The sequence below is a fragment of the Aquarana catesbeiana genome, linkage group LG02 (assembly GCF_042186555.1).
Source record: "Aquarana catesbeiana isolate 2022-GZ linkage group LG02, ASM4218655v1, whole genome shotgun sequence".
Taxonomy (NCBI): Eukaryota; Metazoa; Chordata; class Amphibia; order Anura; family Ranidae; genus Aquarana; species Aquarana catesbeiana.
This window is the reverse complement of record NC_133325.1, coordinates 753,562,440-753,578,407: the sequence shown is the minus strand read 5'-3', so window position 1 is coordinate 753,578,407 and position 15,968 is coordinate 753,562,440. Positions and strand designations below refer to the sequence as shown.

Genomic DNA, 15,968 nt, shown 5'->3' with positions numbered 1-15,968 from the left:
TAAGTTTAAAAACGATGCTACATTATAATATGCATAAGAAACACCCATTATCTACATACCTAATAAAGGAATAGAGGGTTGGGTGCCAAGTATAACATCAAATACCAAAAAAAAAAAGGCAGGATAAAGGTTCCTGTCACAAAATCAATGTCCCCTGATGTAAAGCCAATGTCAATCACATCGTTGAGTCTTGTAGATCCACGTCAATCACCTGCTGCCCAGCGATATTTACACACCACTACTCCCATAACCAATAACAGATCCCCAGTCATCGAACCAGACAGGGGTGCTGCTTGACATCATTGACTTTATTGTGAATTAAGAAATGAATAACAAGACTCGGATTTGGAACCTTCTGAGCATCAGTATCTGTATTGGACCGTTCACTCACTGAAGTTCCGAACATTTCATATTTACATTAGTATGAATGGATTTTTAGGTCATTAACAGTATGCCTTCGATTTCTGCATGGCAATCTATTACAAGAGAATTTTTTTCTTTTGGTATTTGTAGATTTAGAACTTGTGTCAGGTTTGTATTGCTGGCTGTTTCACTACTAGAGATATTTACCCTCTCTTTTTGCTGGGACGTTTGTTTCTGGGACTGAAAATCTCAAAATGTGGTGCAAAGTTGAAAGCTCCCCAATGAGACACTTTTGGCAAATAAACTGAAGGGGGTTTTATCCAATCTCAACTACATCCATCAGTTCAAAAAAAATAGTTTGTTCTTTAGATGTACACTTGAAAGAGACCAGCTTAAATTATTTTTAGAACACTGAAAAGACTAAGGTTTCAACATGGATTTCTGAAAATTGTCTAATCTATCTGTTTAGGTGGGTTGAAAGAAATCTGCAAAGCTCTGCAATATGTTTCCAAAACAGAGCAGCCTTATTGAACCTTTTTACCATGGAGGGACACTTGAAATAATTATTTGCACATTGTGGTACGTTAGCCCTGCCACATTGGTGGTCAATGAGAGACAATCCACTTAAGCTTGGTGGTCAATGGAAAGAATGCCCTGTTATTATGGTGGTTGTTGAAAAGAATGGCCAGGTGGGACATTGGGGAGAATGTGCTTTTCATTGGTGATCAGAATAAAGGAGGAAAGGATGCTCCTTACAATGGTGGTCAGTGGAAAGGATGTTCCTCACATTGGTGGTCAGTGGAAAGGATGCTGCTTACATTGATGGTCAATGGAAAGGAAGCACCTTACATTGGTGATCAGTGGAAAGGATGCTCTTTATATTGGTGGCCAGTGGAAAGGGTGCTCCTAATGCCGCATACACACGAGCGGACTTTACGGCAGACTTTGTCCGGCAGACTTTTCGACGGACTTTACGACGGACTTTCCGAATGAACGGACTTGCCTACACACGATCAACCAAAGTCCGATGGATTCGTACGTGATGACGTTCGACCGGACTAAAACAAGGAAGTTCATAGCCAGTAGCCAATAGCTGCCCTAGCGTCGGTTTTTGTCCGTTGGACTAGCATACAGACAAGCGGACTTTTCGACTGGACTCGAGTCCGTCGAAAAGATTTGAAACTTGTTTCATTTCTAGGTCCGTCGAACTTTTGGGGAAAAAAAGTCAGCTGGAGCCCACACACGATCGAATTGTCCGACGGACTCCAGTCCGCAGGACCAAGTATGCCGTAAAGTCCAGTCGTGTGTACGCGGCATTACATTGCTTGTCAGTGGAAAGGATGCTCCTTACATTGATGGTCAGTGGAAAGAATGTTCCTTACATTGGTGGCCAGTGGAAAGGGTGCTCCTTACATTGGTGGCCAGTAGAAAGGATGTTCCTTACGTTGGTGAGAAGTGGAAAGGTTGCTCCTTACATTGGTGGCCAACAGTAAGGATGTTCCTTACATTGGTGGCCAGTGGAAAGGATGCCCCTTACATTGGTGATAAGTGGAAAGGATGCCCCCTTACATTGGTGATAAGTGGAAAGGATGCTCCTTGCATTGGTGGCCAGTGGAAAGGATGCTCCTTACATTGGTGATAAGTGGAAAGGATGCTCTTTACATTGGTGAAAAGGGAAAGGATGCTCCTTGCATTGGTGGTCAGTGGAAAGGATGCTCCTTACATTGATGGTCAGTGGAAAGGAAGCCCTCCCTTACATGATCATTGGTGTCAATGGTTTCCTACTGGAGAAAAAAAAAGAGGAGAAGCTCCAATGGACCTGTGCCACTGGCTTTGTCAAGCATTATTGGTGCCAGAACTAGGCAGGCGCCGTCAGGTGGGAGTTTGATCCACCACTGCTCAAGGAACCCCTAACAATCTCTAGAGGAACCCTAATTGAGAAAGTCTGCAAAAGAGAGTAAAGCTGGCTATAGGCCTTCAAGGCAGTCCACTGCTATAACAGCGTTCCCATAAAATATAAATATATACATTTTTTTTCTTTACATTTTTATTAAAAAGATAAATGTGATTGATGGACTGTCTGCTTCACTATACAGTAGCAGAATATACAGTGAATACATTATGGGGGAGATTTACTAAAACTGCAAAGTGCAAAATCTGGTGCAGCTGTGCATAAAAACCAATCAGCTTTCACTTTTTATTGTCAAAGACCAGGACCGTTTCACCAGGCTACGTGGAAAGTGAACTGTATCATCCATAGAGGTAAGTGCAGCAGGAACCAGGGGTGGGGTGGGGGCACGGTGGCGAGTTTGTAAGGTGTTAGTTCACCTTTTCATTTTTTTATGAAAAGGTGAGCAATCACTTTAACAGTTTAAAAAGAGCAAATAACAGTTTCCATACACATACGACCTGTCATTGGCTACAGCAGAATAAAGTGAAGGTTCTGGAGTGGCCATCCCAGTCTCCTGACCTCAATATCATTGAGCCACTCTGGGGAGATCTCAAATGTGCAGTTCATGCAAGACAGCCCAAGAATTTACAGGAACTGGAGGCTTTTTGCCAAGAGGAATGGGCAGCTTTACCATCTGAGAAGATAAAGAGCCTCGTCCACAAATACCACAAAATACTTCAAGCTGTCTTGATGTTAAAGGGGGCAATACACGGTATTAAGAACTGGGGTATGTAAACTTTTGATCAGGGTCATTTGGGTAGTTTCTATTGTCATTATGATTTAAAAAGAGTAAACACAGTTGATTGATAATAAATGGCTTCAGCCAAACACTAACCATGAGTGAAATAAATGTTTTTGTGTTATCATTTATATTCTCTGAAAAATGGCCAAGAAATCATAAATTCTGCCAGGGTATGTAAACTTATGAGCACAACTGTAACTACTTGCCGACCAGCCGCCGCAGATGTACTGCGGCAGGTAGGCATGGCTGCGGGAATCACCGTCATTGTACGTCGGCCGCTTTAGGGAGCAATAGGGGGTGCGCACGTTCTGACAGGGGAGTAGAGAGAGATCTGCTGTTCCTAGTGATCAGAAACAGCAATCTCTCTCCTCCTCCAGTCTGTACACTCCCCCTACAGTTAGAAACACCTTCCAAGGGAACACTAAACTCCTTGAGCGCCCCTAGTGTTAACCCCTTCCCTGCCAGTGACATACAGTAATCAGTGGCTATTTTTAGCTCTGATCACTGTATAAATGCCACTGGTTCCAAAAAAGTGTCAAAAGTGTCCGATCTGTCCGATGCTGGAGTCCGCGCTAAAAATCTTTGATTACTAGTAAAAAAAAAAATATATATTATAAAAATGCCATAAATCTATCCCCTATTTTGTAGACGCTATAACGTTTGCACAAACCAATCAATATATGCTTATTGCGATTTTTTTACCAAAAATATGTAGAGGAATATATATTGGCCTAAACTGATGAAGAAATTCATTTTTTTAAATTTTTGGGGGGATATTTGTTATAGCAAACAGTAAGAAATAATGTTTTTTTTTCAAAATTTTTGGTCTTTTTTTGTTTAAAGCGTAAAAAATATAAACCGCAGAAGTGATCAAATACCACCAAAAGAAAATGATATTTGTGGGAAAAAAAAGGAACATACATTTTGTTTGTGTACACCGTCGCATGACTGTGCAATTGTCAGTTAAAGCGACTCAGTGCCGTATTGCAAAAATGGCTTGGTCAGGAAGTGGGTAAATCCTTTCGGTCTGTGTGTGGTTAAATATACTGCCTGGGGGGGTCCCCTTAGGCCCCCTTCACACGGGGCTGTCCATTTTTGACTGGCTCTGCTTGCAGGGATCGATCCGTTGATCTCCGCTGAGCCAGCGGATGACAGATCCGTCTCTGCTCACTGTGCAGAGACAAAGCTGTCAGAGCCCCGCTCTCCTCTATGGGGGATCGGATGAAAACGGACTGCTTGTCAGTTTTCATCTGAACCGATCCCCAAGACGGATGGAAAATAGGGTTTCCACCTGTCTGCATTTAGTGGATCGGAGCGGATTGGATTTCAGCGGACATGTCACCGCTGATATCCATCGCTCTATAGAGGTGAATGAAGCGTCCATTCAGGTCTGCCTGAAAAACTGACAGGCAGACCTGAATGGTCTGTATGTGTGAAAGGGGCCTTAGTCTGCCTGTAAAGTTACCCATCTGTACCATGTATAGAACCTGCTGCAGCAAAACTGCCATTTCTAAAGAAAAAAAAAGAAATTTAAATAGATTTTCCTGGCTGCAAGCCATTGCCGGCAATAGAATTTTTTTTTTTTTTTTAAATGGCGTGGGGGTCCCCCTCCAGGCCACATACCCCTACTCATTCACCAAAAAGAGTGTCAAACATAAATGAAGACATGAGCCAGTTTTTTACCATTCCTTTATTAAAAAATAAATAAAATGACAGTGTCCCCCCATGTAGATCCATCGTCAATCACGCCGCCTGCCGCCGGACACGAAAAAAAAACAAAAAAAACGCTCAGCCTACGAGGAAGGCTGGCCACCGAATGCCAGCTCTGACAGGTGACAGTTCTTAAATAGGCAAGGACATCACCTGGTGGCCCCACCCCCTTGTGATGTGACCGACCCAGCATGCACTCTTACCTAATTAGGAACCATCAGATCCACATTGAAAGACATGCTAGCACAGAATCTAACAATCATTGAGGAGGAAAGAACCTACAGTGCATCTAGAAAGGATTCACAGCGCTTCACTTTTTCCACATTTCGTTATGTTACAGCCTTATTCCAAAATGGATTAAATTAATTATTTTCCTCAAAATTCTACAAACAATAGATCATTATGACAACATGAAAGAAGTTTGTTTGAAATCTTTGCAAATTTATTAAAAATAAAAAAATGAAAAAAATCACTGTGGGTGACCCATGGGTGACAGAGTCTCATTTGGCAGCAATTATCAAAACTAAAAGTGACCTGACCCTTTAAATAAAAAAATAACGTGTATTTTCAGTAAGTACACTTTTTTATTTATACATTTATCTAATAGCAATTTTTTACACATTGTTGCATGCTGTAGTTTGGTCATTGTAGTGGTTCATATATAAATGCTCGCTCTAGAGGTCATCTGTATATCAAAGCATGTGTTCTGCATACCTCTGCTGGGTTAGCCCCCCCATATCAAAATTTTTGAAAAAATCTTATGCAGTTTGTTAGATCTTTGTTAGATCAGGTTAGATCAACCGTTGTTTGCGTTAGATCTCACACAGAAGAAGCAATATTAACAGTTATTTGCTGGGGGGGGGGCTAACCCATCATCAGCCCCCCCCTTATCAAAAAATTGACCAAACAGTTAGCTATTTTGGAAGCAATTTGTTAGATCCGGTAAGATCAAGTGGTTTTAACGTTAGATCTCACATAATTAGAGACTTATTAAGTGATTAATGAGGGGGGGCTGGCCCCACCTTATCAAATATTCTGGCCAAAAATCATTCAGGCTAAAAGATATTAGTTAGATCCGGTAAGATCAAGTGGTTTTAACGTTAGATCTCACATCATTTCAGAGATATTCCACATCAAAATAGAGATATTAGGTGGTACATATGGACGGGCTGGCCCCTCCTTATCAAATTTTCTGGCCAAAAAATCACCCCAGCTAATTGATATTCATTAGCTCCGATAAGATCAAGTGATTTTAATGTTTGATTATCCATAATTACATGGAGGCGCTGATGAGCATTTTCATGTGTGCCATTGAGCATACCGAGGTATGCTGAAATTATGTGGGACATTAATCAACGGGTGTGTCCAAGCCCAGTGAAGCCTGAAGCACAGTGCCAGAAGCCAGAGGGAAACTTAGGAGGGCTCTGGTGAAGGAGCCAACCGGGTGACCATCTACGGTAGCTGGCTCAAAACCAATGACACGAAGAGACAGCAGCAAAAGTCCAAAACTTTGCAGAGGGCCCCCCATTGTTGCCTCCAAGCAGCCCAGTGTCCTGTTTCTTTTGACAAATGCTGCCTGGTGTCGCAGAGTCAATGCACACCAGACTCCCAGAACTTAGCACAGACTTAAGCCCAATCAGAACCTCGCAGAGAGGAGTGCAGATACAAACCACCGAACAGGCCAGGGCCACCACTTCCTCCATGCTCCCTGACAACCTGGTGGGACCTTCTCCTGTTGTTCCCATCCAAGTAAAGGAAGTCTACACCAAGGCCCTTCTGGATACTGGAGCTTAAGTGACCCTTCTCTACAGAGACTTCTATGACAGGCACCTCAAGCACCTGCCTTTGCAGAAGTTGGAAGAGCTGCAGATATGGGGATTTGTGACTCAGAATTTCCCCTATGATGGCTATCTACCGGTCAAGCTGACCTTCGATCCCTCCATGGCTGGGAAAGCCGAGACTTTTGAAACTCAGACAGTGGTCTGTCCTCGCCCACCAGGGGCCAGTAAGAGTTCTCTCATGATAGGGACCAATACTGATCTTGTCAGAAGGCTGTTGACACCGCTTGTTCTGGAGCCGGGCACTTCAGCTACAAGTGTGCACCCCATGCTGAGACAAGCCTACCAGCACCTGGTACAAAAACAGAAGGGAAAGATCTGGCGTTTGGACCAGTGTGAGAAGGTGTTAACAGCCTGATAAAGTGGCCTATTTACGAGCATCTGTCAAGCTAAATTGGAAGCAAGCAGGCCCTTTCATTGTTCTTGAATCAGACGGACAGAGAGAAGACATGGGAGTGGAGATAATTCCTGAGGTGGTTTCAACCAAAGGGTTGCAAAGAAGTCACGGGAAGATCTTGGTTAGTGTCCGCAACATAACAGCCTCGCCAGTGAAGATGCCGGCTCAGATGTTGCTGGGACAAGTGAATCTGGCCACCCCAGTCCGGCTATCTGATTTGGTGGGGGAAGCAAAGGATGGGATCTCTGTGGAGGAGCTCTATCCGAAAAATTCTCCCCTTTTGCCTGAATGGAAAGAAAGGGCCAAGACTCAGCTCCTGAGATGGCAGGCTGCATTCTCCAAGAGTGAATTTGATGTGGGGTGTGCAAAAAGTGCCCAATACCGGATCCATCTCTTCGAGTGCATAAGCCGTTCAGGGAAAGAGTTTGATGGATTCCTTTAGGGGACTTGGAGGATCTGCATGAACAACTGGCAGAGTTGAAGAGGGCAGGTATCATCTGAGAGTCCCAGAGTCTATACGCTTCCCCAATAGTGGTGGTACGGAAGAAAAATGGGTCACTGAGGCTGGGTATTGACTACTGGACGCTGAACTGAAGGACAATTCCCGACCAATATACCACCCCAAGGATAGAAGATGCCTTGCAGAGCCTGTCAGGAGCGAAGTGGTTCAGCATGCTGGATTTAAAGAGTGGGTATTACCAAATCACCATGCACCCTGAGGATTGGGAGAAGACCATTTTTATTACCCCGCAGGGGATCTTTGGACTTGACCGTATGCATCAAGGCCTGTCTGGTGCCCCACCTTCCAAAGACTAATGGAGAAGACCGTGGGTGACATGAAACTGATCGAGGTGTTGGTGTTCTTAGACGACATCATCGTTTTCAGCAAAACCCTGGAAGAGCACGAAGAGTTTCTGCAGAAGGTCCTTAAGAGACTCCATGGTGAGGGGGTTGAAGCTGTCTCTGGAAAAGTGCAAGTTTTATCAACCCTCGGTCAACTACCTTGGTCACATTGTGTCTGCTGATGAAGTGGCCTCTGACCTCCTGGCCAAGGCCTACCAACGTGACTGAACTTAGGTCATTTCTGGGATTCTGCTCTTATTACAGAAGATTTGTCAAGGGATTCGCTAAGACGCTGACCCTGATCTGGCGAAGCCTGTCAGACCAGCTGGAGGGCCCAGAAAACCCAGAGAGTCTATTCAGGAACAATGGACTCTGAAGTGTGAAGAGGTTTTAGGCAGCTGAAGTGAAGCCTAACAACCGCTCCAGTCGTGGCCTATGCAGATCCAACCAAGCCATACGAGCTACACTTTGACGCCAGAGATGGGTTAGGTGGGGTGCTATATCAAGAGCATGACTGCCATCTACGGCCTGTTGCCTACGTGAGTCGGAACTTGGCCCCTGCTGAGAAGAACTATCCCATGCACAAACTTGAGTTCCTGGCCTTGAAGTGGGTGGATAAGCTGAGGGATTACCTGTATGGAGCGGAGTTTGTGATCAAGACCGACAACAATGCTCTCACCTACATCCTCACTACCACCAAGTTGGACGCCACGGGTCACAGATGGTTGGCTGCTCTGTCAGGGTTTATTTTCAGCTTGAAGTGTCGACCGGGGTCAGGAAATAAGACGCTGATGCTTTGTGAAGAAGGCCCCATTGACCCTCCAGAAGAATAGGCCCAACTGACACCTGAAGGGTACGAGCCTTATGTCAAGGAGCAGAACATCAACCTGGAGTAGGATCCAGGACCGAAGAGGTTGGAGTGTTAGGTGTCCCCAGATGTTAGTGCAATGTCGCCCAAGTCGGGGATGAAGGTCTGCCCAAGCTGTCAAAGACCTGCGCAGGGACCAGTTGGAGGACCCTCCCTGTAGCTTGGCATTGAAGGCCTTGAAGAGCCAATACCCTGACCTGCTCCTCACTGACTCCCCGAAGGAAACCCATCTGCTGCACCGAGAGTGGGATCGGTTTCAGGTGCACAGAGGGTTGGTCTACCGAAATGGACCCTCTGACGATTCTGAAGAAAAATGGCAGCTATTCCTACCTAAAAAACATACGAAGACAGTATTAACTGCCCTACTATTAGGCACCATGAATCAGACCGAGACAGAAGTATAGTTAAATCACACTTGTTTAATAATAATAAGGGTAAACAACCCCTCCCCCACCTCTGTACACAACCCCTCCCCCACCCCTGTACACAACCCCTCCCCCACCTCTCTACACAACTATACAACCAATCACCTGTCCAAGATCTACAGGTTACTGACCCCCCAATCTATGGATTGGTGATTGTCCATCCAGTCCTGAGATTTACACAGCTCTGTCATACAGCACACAGACTCTGAAAATCACACCCAACTTTTTCTGCGGCATATGCATCCCATACATCCCATACAAGCATGTGGGCTGGATGCGAGAGTTGGATCAGCAGGATGAGTGTGCCAGGACAGGTAGATGTGTCTCATCTCTGCTTCCTTTCACCACTCTGCATATCACGAATATCTTAGATGAGAAGAGGGTACAGCGGTGGGGAAAATGAGCAGGAGGGTACAGCGGTGGGACAGATGAGAAGAGGGTTACAGTGGTGGGACAGAAAAGGAGGAGGGTAGAGCAGTGAGGCAGATGTGAAAAGAGGTGAATTGGTGGGACAGATGAGCAGGGGGTTACAGTGGTGGGGCAGGAGAGCAGGGGGTACAGAGTTGAGACAGATATGCAGGAGGTACATTGATGGGGCAGATGAGAAAGCTGGTTACTGTGGTGGGGTAGATGAGCAGATGGGTTCAGATGAGAAGGTGATTCAGTAGTGAGACAGAAGGTGATGGGGATATGGCGGCGGAGCAGATGTACAGGGAGGTACAGTGGTGGGGCAGATGAGAAAAGGGGTACATTGATGGGGCAGATGAGCAGAGGTGTTACAGTGGTGGGACAGAAGAGCAAGGGGGTATAGTGGTGGGAGGAATGAGAAGGGGGTTCAGTGATGGGACAGAAGAGCAAGGAGGTACAGTGATGGGGCAGATGAGCAGGGGGTTACAGTGGTGGGACAGATGAGTGGGGGGGGGGTTTAGTGTTGGGCCGGATGTTAAGAGGGTTACAGTGGTGGGAATGTTGAGCAGGGGGGTTCAGTGTTGAGACAGATGAGAAGGGGGATCAGCGGTAGGACAGAAGAGCAGGGGGGTACAGCGGTGAGGCAAATGTGAAAGGAGGTGCATTGGTGGGACAGATGAGCAGGGGGTTACAGTAGTGGAGCAGAAGAGCAGGGGGAACAGAGGTGGAACAGATGTGCAGGAGGTACAGTGTTGGGGCAGATGAGAAAGGGGGTTACAGTGGTGGGGCAGATGAGCAGGGGGTACAGAGGTGGGGCAGATGTACAGGGGGGAACAGTGAAAGGGCAAAGGAGAAAGGAGGTAAATTAGTGGGACAGATGAACAGGGGGTTGCAGTAGTGGGGCAGATGAGCAGGGGAACAGAGGTGGGACAGATGTGCAGGAGGTACAGTGCTGGGGCAGATGAGAAGTCTAACACATAAAATCCCAACAAAATGCATTTATGTTTTTGGTTGTAACATGAAAAAATTTGGAAATTGAATGGGGTGTGAATACTTTTTCAATGCAATGTATTAAGCTTATGATCTACCACAACCTCCAAATCCTTCTCTACTATGGATCCCCCACATAGCCAGGAAGGGAATCACATGGTTCCTATCATAGGTTCATAGTGATCGTGGACCAGGACATAACCATGCAGGGACTACATGGCCCCTATAGTAGGTTCATATTAATCTACAACTAGGACATAGCCAGGAAGGGATCACATGGCCCCTATGATTAGTTCATAGTGATCTCCGACCAGGACATAGACAGGAAAGGATCACATGGCCCCTATGGTAGGTTCATAGTGATCTCCAACCAGGACATAGCCAGGAAGGGATCACATGGCCCCGTTGGTTACAGCATTTGTTCACACCTGGCTAAAACCTTTGCACAGGGACAAAAGTAGGGGGGCCAACTATAAAATGCAATTCTATATCCATACCCATACCCAGGGTGTGCTACGTGCAGAGTACTGAGTTCAGGGTGTGCTAGGTGCAGAGTACAGGGTCCAGGGTGTGCTATGTGCAGAGTACAGGGTCCAGGGTGTGCTACGTGCAGAGTACAGGGTCCAGGGTGTGCTACGTGCAGAGTACAGGGTCCAGGGTGTGCTACGTGCAGAGTACAGGGTCCAGGGTGTGCTACGTGCAGAGTACTGAGTTCAGGGTGTGCTACTTGCAGAGTACTGAGTTCAGGGTGTGCTACTTGCAGAGTACTGAGTTCAGGGTGTGCTACTTGCAGAGTACTGAGTTCAGGGTGTACTACTTGCAGAGTACTGAGTTCAGGGTGTGCTACGTGTAGAGTACTGAGTTCAGGGTATGCTATGTGCAGAGTACAGGGTCCATGGTGTGCTACGTGCAGAGTACAGGGTCCATGGTGTGCTACGTGCAGAGTACAGGGTCCAGGGTGTGCTACGTGCAGAGTACAGGGTCCATTGTGTGCTACGTGCAGAGTACAGGGTCCGTGGTGTGCTACGTGCAGAGTACAGGGTCCGTGGTGTGCTACGTGCAGAGTACAGGGTCCGTGGTGTGCTACGTGCAGAGTACAGGGTCCGTGGTGTGCTACGTGCAGAGTACAGGGTCCGTTGTGTGCTACGTGCAGAGTACAGGGTCCGTTGTGTGCTACGTGCAGAGTACAGGGTCCGTGGTGTGCTACGTGCAGAGTACAGGGTCCGTGTTGTGCTACGTGTAGAGTACAGGGTCCGTGGTGTGCTACGTGCAGAGTACAGGGTGTGTTACATACAGAGTCCTGGGTGTGCTACGTAAAGAGTCCAGATTTCAGGAGTGCCAAACTTCAGCTGAAAAAAAGCCTGGAGTAAAAGTATACGGTGCAAACACTGTCTGCAGCCATGAAAGATACAGCCACAGCACCTGTGATCATCATTATCATGCTGATGATCACACTGTACAGCCTATATACAGTACAGTCACATGAAGTACAGTGTAATCATCAGCATGATAATGATGATCACAGGTGCTGTGGCTGTATCTTTCATGGCTGCAGACAGTGTTTGCACTCTATACTTTTACTATTCTCGTCAAAAGTAGTAACAGCAGTATATTGTAGCAACATCCGCAGTCTGAGTCTTACTCTAGTACTATACTAGCCTGCTGGCTGAAAGAAAAAAATATATTTAAGGATTGTAAAGAATGTATGAGGCTGCAGAAGAGTTGGAAGTAAGCTGGGAATGAAAGGATGTCACGCACACAGTGTGTGGACTCCTAGTTTGGAATGCCCAAATCTGAGACTGGAGGCTGCAGGATGTGTTCAGTGCAGATTTATGGGAGTGGAGACCAGAAAGTAACAGCAGATAGTGAAGTGGAAAGGGGAGGGGGATGAAGATCGGTGTGTCTGATCACTGCATACTGCATAGTCTTATCAGGAGAATGTGGAGCCATGTAGTACACAGAGGGAAGGAAAGTAAAGCTGGGGGTGAAAGATGTCCATGTATCAGGAGAAAGTGAAAGTAACTTTTCTCCTCTCTCACCTTGATCATTGCAGGAATTTCTGCAGCTTCTGGAAGCCCGTGGGATGAATTTGCAGTGAAGGACAATGCACTGTGTGTACCCATTGGCTGAGGAGGCAGAAGCACTGCCCCCTGCTGCCTTCCCAGCCAATAGGTAGCCTAAGCTCATATAAGTGCCTTCCTCCCTCCCAACATCATATGGGACCTCTCAAGAACCGACCTGCTTTACAATGCAGGCAGATCGGGGACAAATGTATTTTGAGCCGGTATCCAGTGTCTGCAGTTCGGCTCCTGCAGCTGATAGGTTACACTAGCCTGGCTGCTTTGAAACTGACTGATGCTCGGGGGGGGGGGGGGGGCGGTTTGTCCCTGCATGGAGCAGCTAAGAGCCCGAGAGCCGGCATTGATGTCTCTCTCTCCCCTCCTTCCTCTCCCGCCTGAAGCCTGAAGGCTCTAAAGAAGGGACACCATCGAAACGCGTTAGCCAGCGGCGGTTCGTGCGTCCTCCTCCTAGGACCTGGAGACTGCTACCAGCGGATTTTTCACTTTGTGACTGCTTACAGTGCGATTATTTCTTTCTACCTTTTGTGAGTAGTTTTTAATCTTGTTTTTAATAAATCATTTTCCTAAGGATAATGCACTAGGCCGGTGCGCTCTTTTTCTTTCCTATCATTTACTACTAGGATAATCCCATCCTGGAGAGCAGCAAGGCTGAAATTCACTGTCCTTTTTGAAACCTTGAGATCTTCTAGCCTATACACCTGTGCGCAAAAGTATTTGCTTCTGTAGTTCCATTTTTTTAGTTGGGGGGGCACATAGGGGGGCACAGTATAATGTTGGGGGGGGGCATGCCCCATCTGGCCTCCCTAGTGACGCCACTGATTGTATATACAGCTATTATGAGAAGGGGGGTAACACTTACCAGGTGAGAGCAGCCATCTTGTGAGATTGCGTTGGCCAGGAATCGAACCTGGGTCAGCTGCTTGGAAAGCAGCTATGCTTACCACTGCACCACCAACGCGAGGTAGCATGTCTTTAGGGTGTGGGAGGAAACCGGAGTACCCGGAGGAAACCCACGCAAACACAGGGAGAACATGCAGACTCCATGCAGACAGTGTCCTGGTCAGGATATGATCCAAATACCCCAGTGCTGCAAGGCAGAAGTGCTAACTACTAAGCCTCTGTGCTGCCCGATCTTAAAGTAGAACTTCACCTATAAAGGGAAGTTCCGTTTTTCATCCTCTTCCTCTTTCGTTGGCCGGGAATCAAACCCAGGTCAGCTGCTTAGAAAGCAGCTATGCTTACCACTGCATCACCAATGCGAGGTAGCATGTCTTTGGAGTGTGGGAGGAAACCGGAGTACCCGGAGGAAACCCACGCAAACACAGGGAGAACATGCAGACTCCATGCAGACAGTGTCCTGGTCAGGATATGAACCAAACACCCCAGTGCTGCAAGGCAGAAGTACTAACTACTAAGCCTCTGTGCTGCCCAATCTTAAAGCAGAACTTCACCTATCAAGGGAAGTTCCACTTTTCATCCTCTTCCTCATTCGGCTTTAAATTTCCTAAAGGAACTGGAGATACAGGTCCATATTGTAGTGTTATGAATCTTTCATATTCTGTCCTGTACGGAGGGACTCTGAATGGTTCTCATTCCATTCACCCTACCCATTGAGCCGTCCATATTTCCCCTTGGGTTATAATATTCTTAAGGCGGAGGTTCACACAAAAATGGAACCTCCGCTTTTCGGAACCCCCCCCCCCCCCCGTCCGGTGTCACATTTGGCACCTTTCAGGGGGGAGGGGGGTGCAGATACCTGTATAACAAGGCTTCACTTCCAGATTCCCTTGCCGACATCGCGGGCGCCCTGGACAGGTAAGTGTCCATATTTTAAAAGTCAGCAGCTGCAGTATTTGTAGCTGCTGACTTTTAAAAAAAAAAATTTGGCGGAACTCCGCTTTAAGTGACCTAGAGATGCAGATCCATTTTGTAGAGTGACCTAGAGCTGCAGATCCTTTTTGTAGAGTGACCTAGAGCTACAGAGTCCTTCAGCTGTTGTAGGCCTCAGTGGTCACTTCTCCAATATTGGTGATGTCCTTTGTGTGGAATGGGACAAATACATGTCCTCTGGTCTCTACTCCATGGATAAGCTCTGTCTTATATAAGAGGGCATGAGCTAGCCATGGGTGTAACCTGAAATGTAGACAGGCAGGGACAGGACAACTCACTTGAATGTGGAAGCCTGGCTCTTCATAGATGGTAGAGAGTCCATTCCCAGTATGGTGGATTGGGCAACAAGGATGCCCTGATAGTCCATCATCATTGTCTATGATTGTCTGTCAGTGGAGCTGCTACCACTAGTAGCTCCACCTACTGTGCCCAGCCTCTGCTGTTTTTATGGGCGTCTGAATGGTGACCACTTGAATGGGGCACCAGCGCTACTTCTTTGATGCTCACCTAAAAGGTATTTCTACTTTTGAAGCCATATTGGGATAATACCTACTTTATATCTGTTACATGTTCTCATTCACAGAATAAAACTTAATAAAAATAGTAAAGTTTGCTGCTCAACTTTAAAGAGGGAATCACGTGTGAAAAATTACAAACAAAACATGGCTCCTACAAATCTGATACCAGAACCCCAGCCAAGCATGCAGCCCGGCAGGTCAGGAAAGGGGGGGGATAAGCGTGCACCCCCTCCACTCCTGAGCCATACCAGGCCACGTGCCCTCAACATGGGAAGTGGACCTTGCAAAGGGGGACCCCCCTCCCCCCTGACAAGGCACCTCTTTATTTTGAGGTCATGCGGCCTGGTATGGGCGAGGAGAGGAGGGCGCGGTGTATGCTCACCCCCCTCCCCCCCTTTCCTGGCCTGTCAGGATGTGTGCTTAGGAGGGGGTCTGGATTTTGGGAGGCCATGCTTTTTTTTTTTTCCATGGGGTTCCGGCTTTAATTGTGATCAGCTATTTTTACAATGTTCTTAAAGTTATGCTATGTGAATGGGAACAAGTAAAAAATATAAAGTAGGTGTAAAAAATGTGGCTGAAAAATTGGAAATAGGTGATCTCAGTAGAAGCGTTGGTGCAGAGATCTGTCTTGGTACAGTCGTACCTGGTCCCTGGGAGGGCCGATTACCATTTCCTCAAGATAGCTGAGATGGCAGATGCCAAAAGGTCATGGATGTTTCTTCGAGCCGCACCTGGTCCTTGGGGGGGCTGATGGTAAGATCCTCTGTTTACTGAAGTGGCAGCTGCCACCGGTGTGGGGACCTGTGTCGGTACAGCTGTACCTGGCCCTTGGGAGGGCTGATGGGAAGACCATCTGTTTACTGGATAGGCAGGCGCCACCAGTGTGGGGACCTGTGTTGGTACAGAGGTACTGGGTTCCTGGGAGGGCTGATGGGAAGACTCTT

At 46.8% G+C, this 15,968-nt stretch overlaps 1 non-coding gene across 1 annotated transcript; it reads right to left on the bottom strand.

The window, feature by feature from the left end:
* Positions 1–13,502: 13,502 nt before the first annotated feature.
* On the bottom strand, positions 13,503–13,574 carry TRNAG-UCC (transfer RNA glycine (anticodon UCC)). The gene has a single exon. It is a non-coding gene; the product is annotated as a tRNA-Gly (tRNA).
* Positions 13,575–15,968: the final 2,394 nt, after the last annotated feature.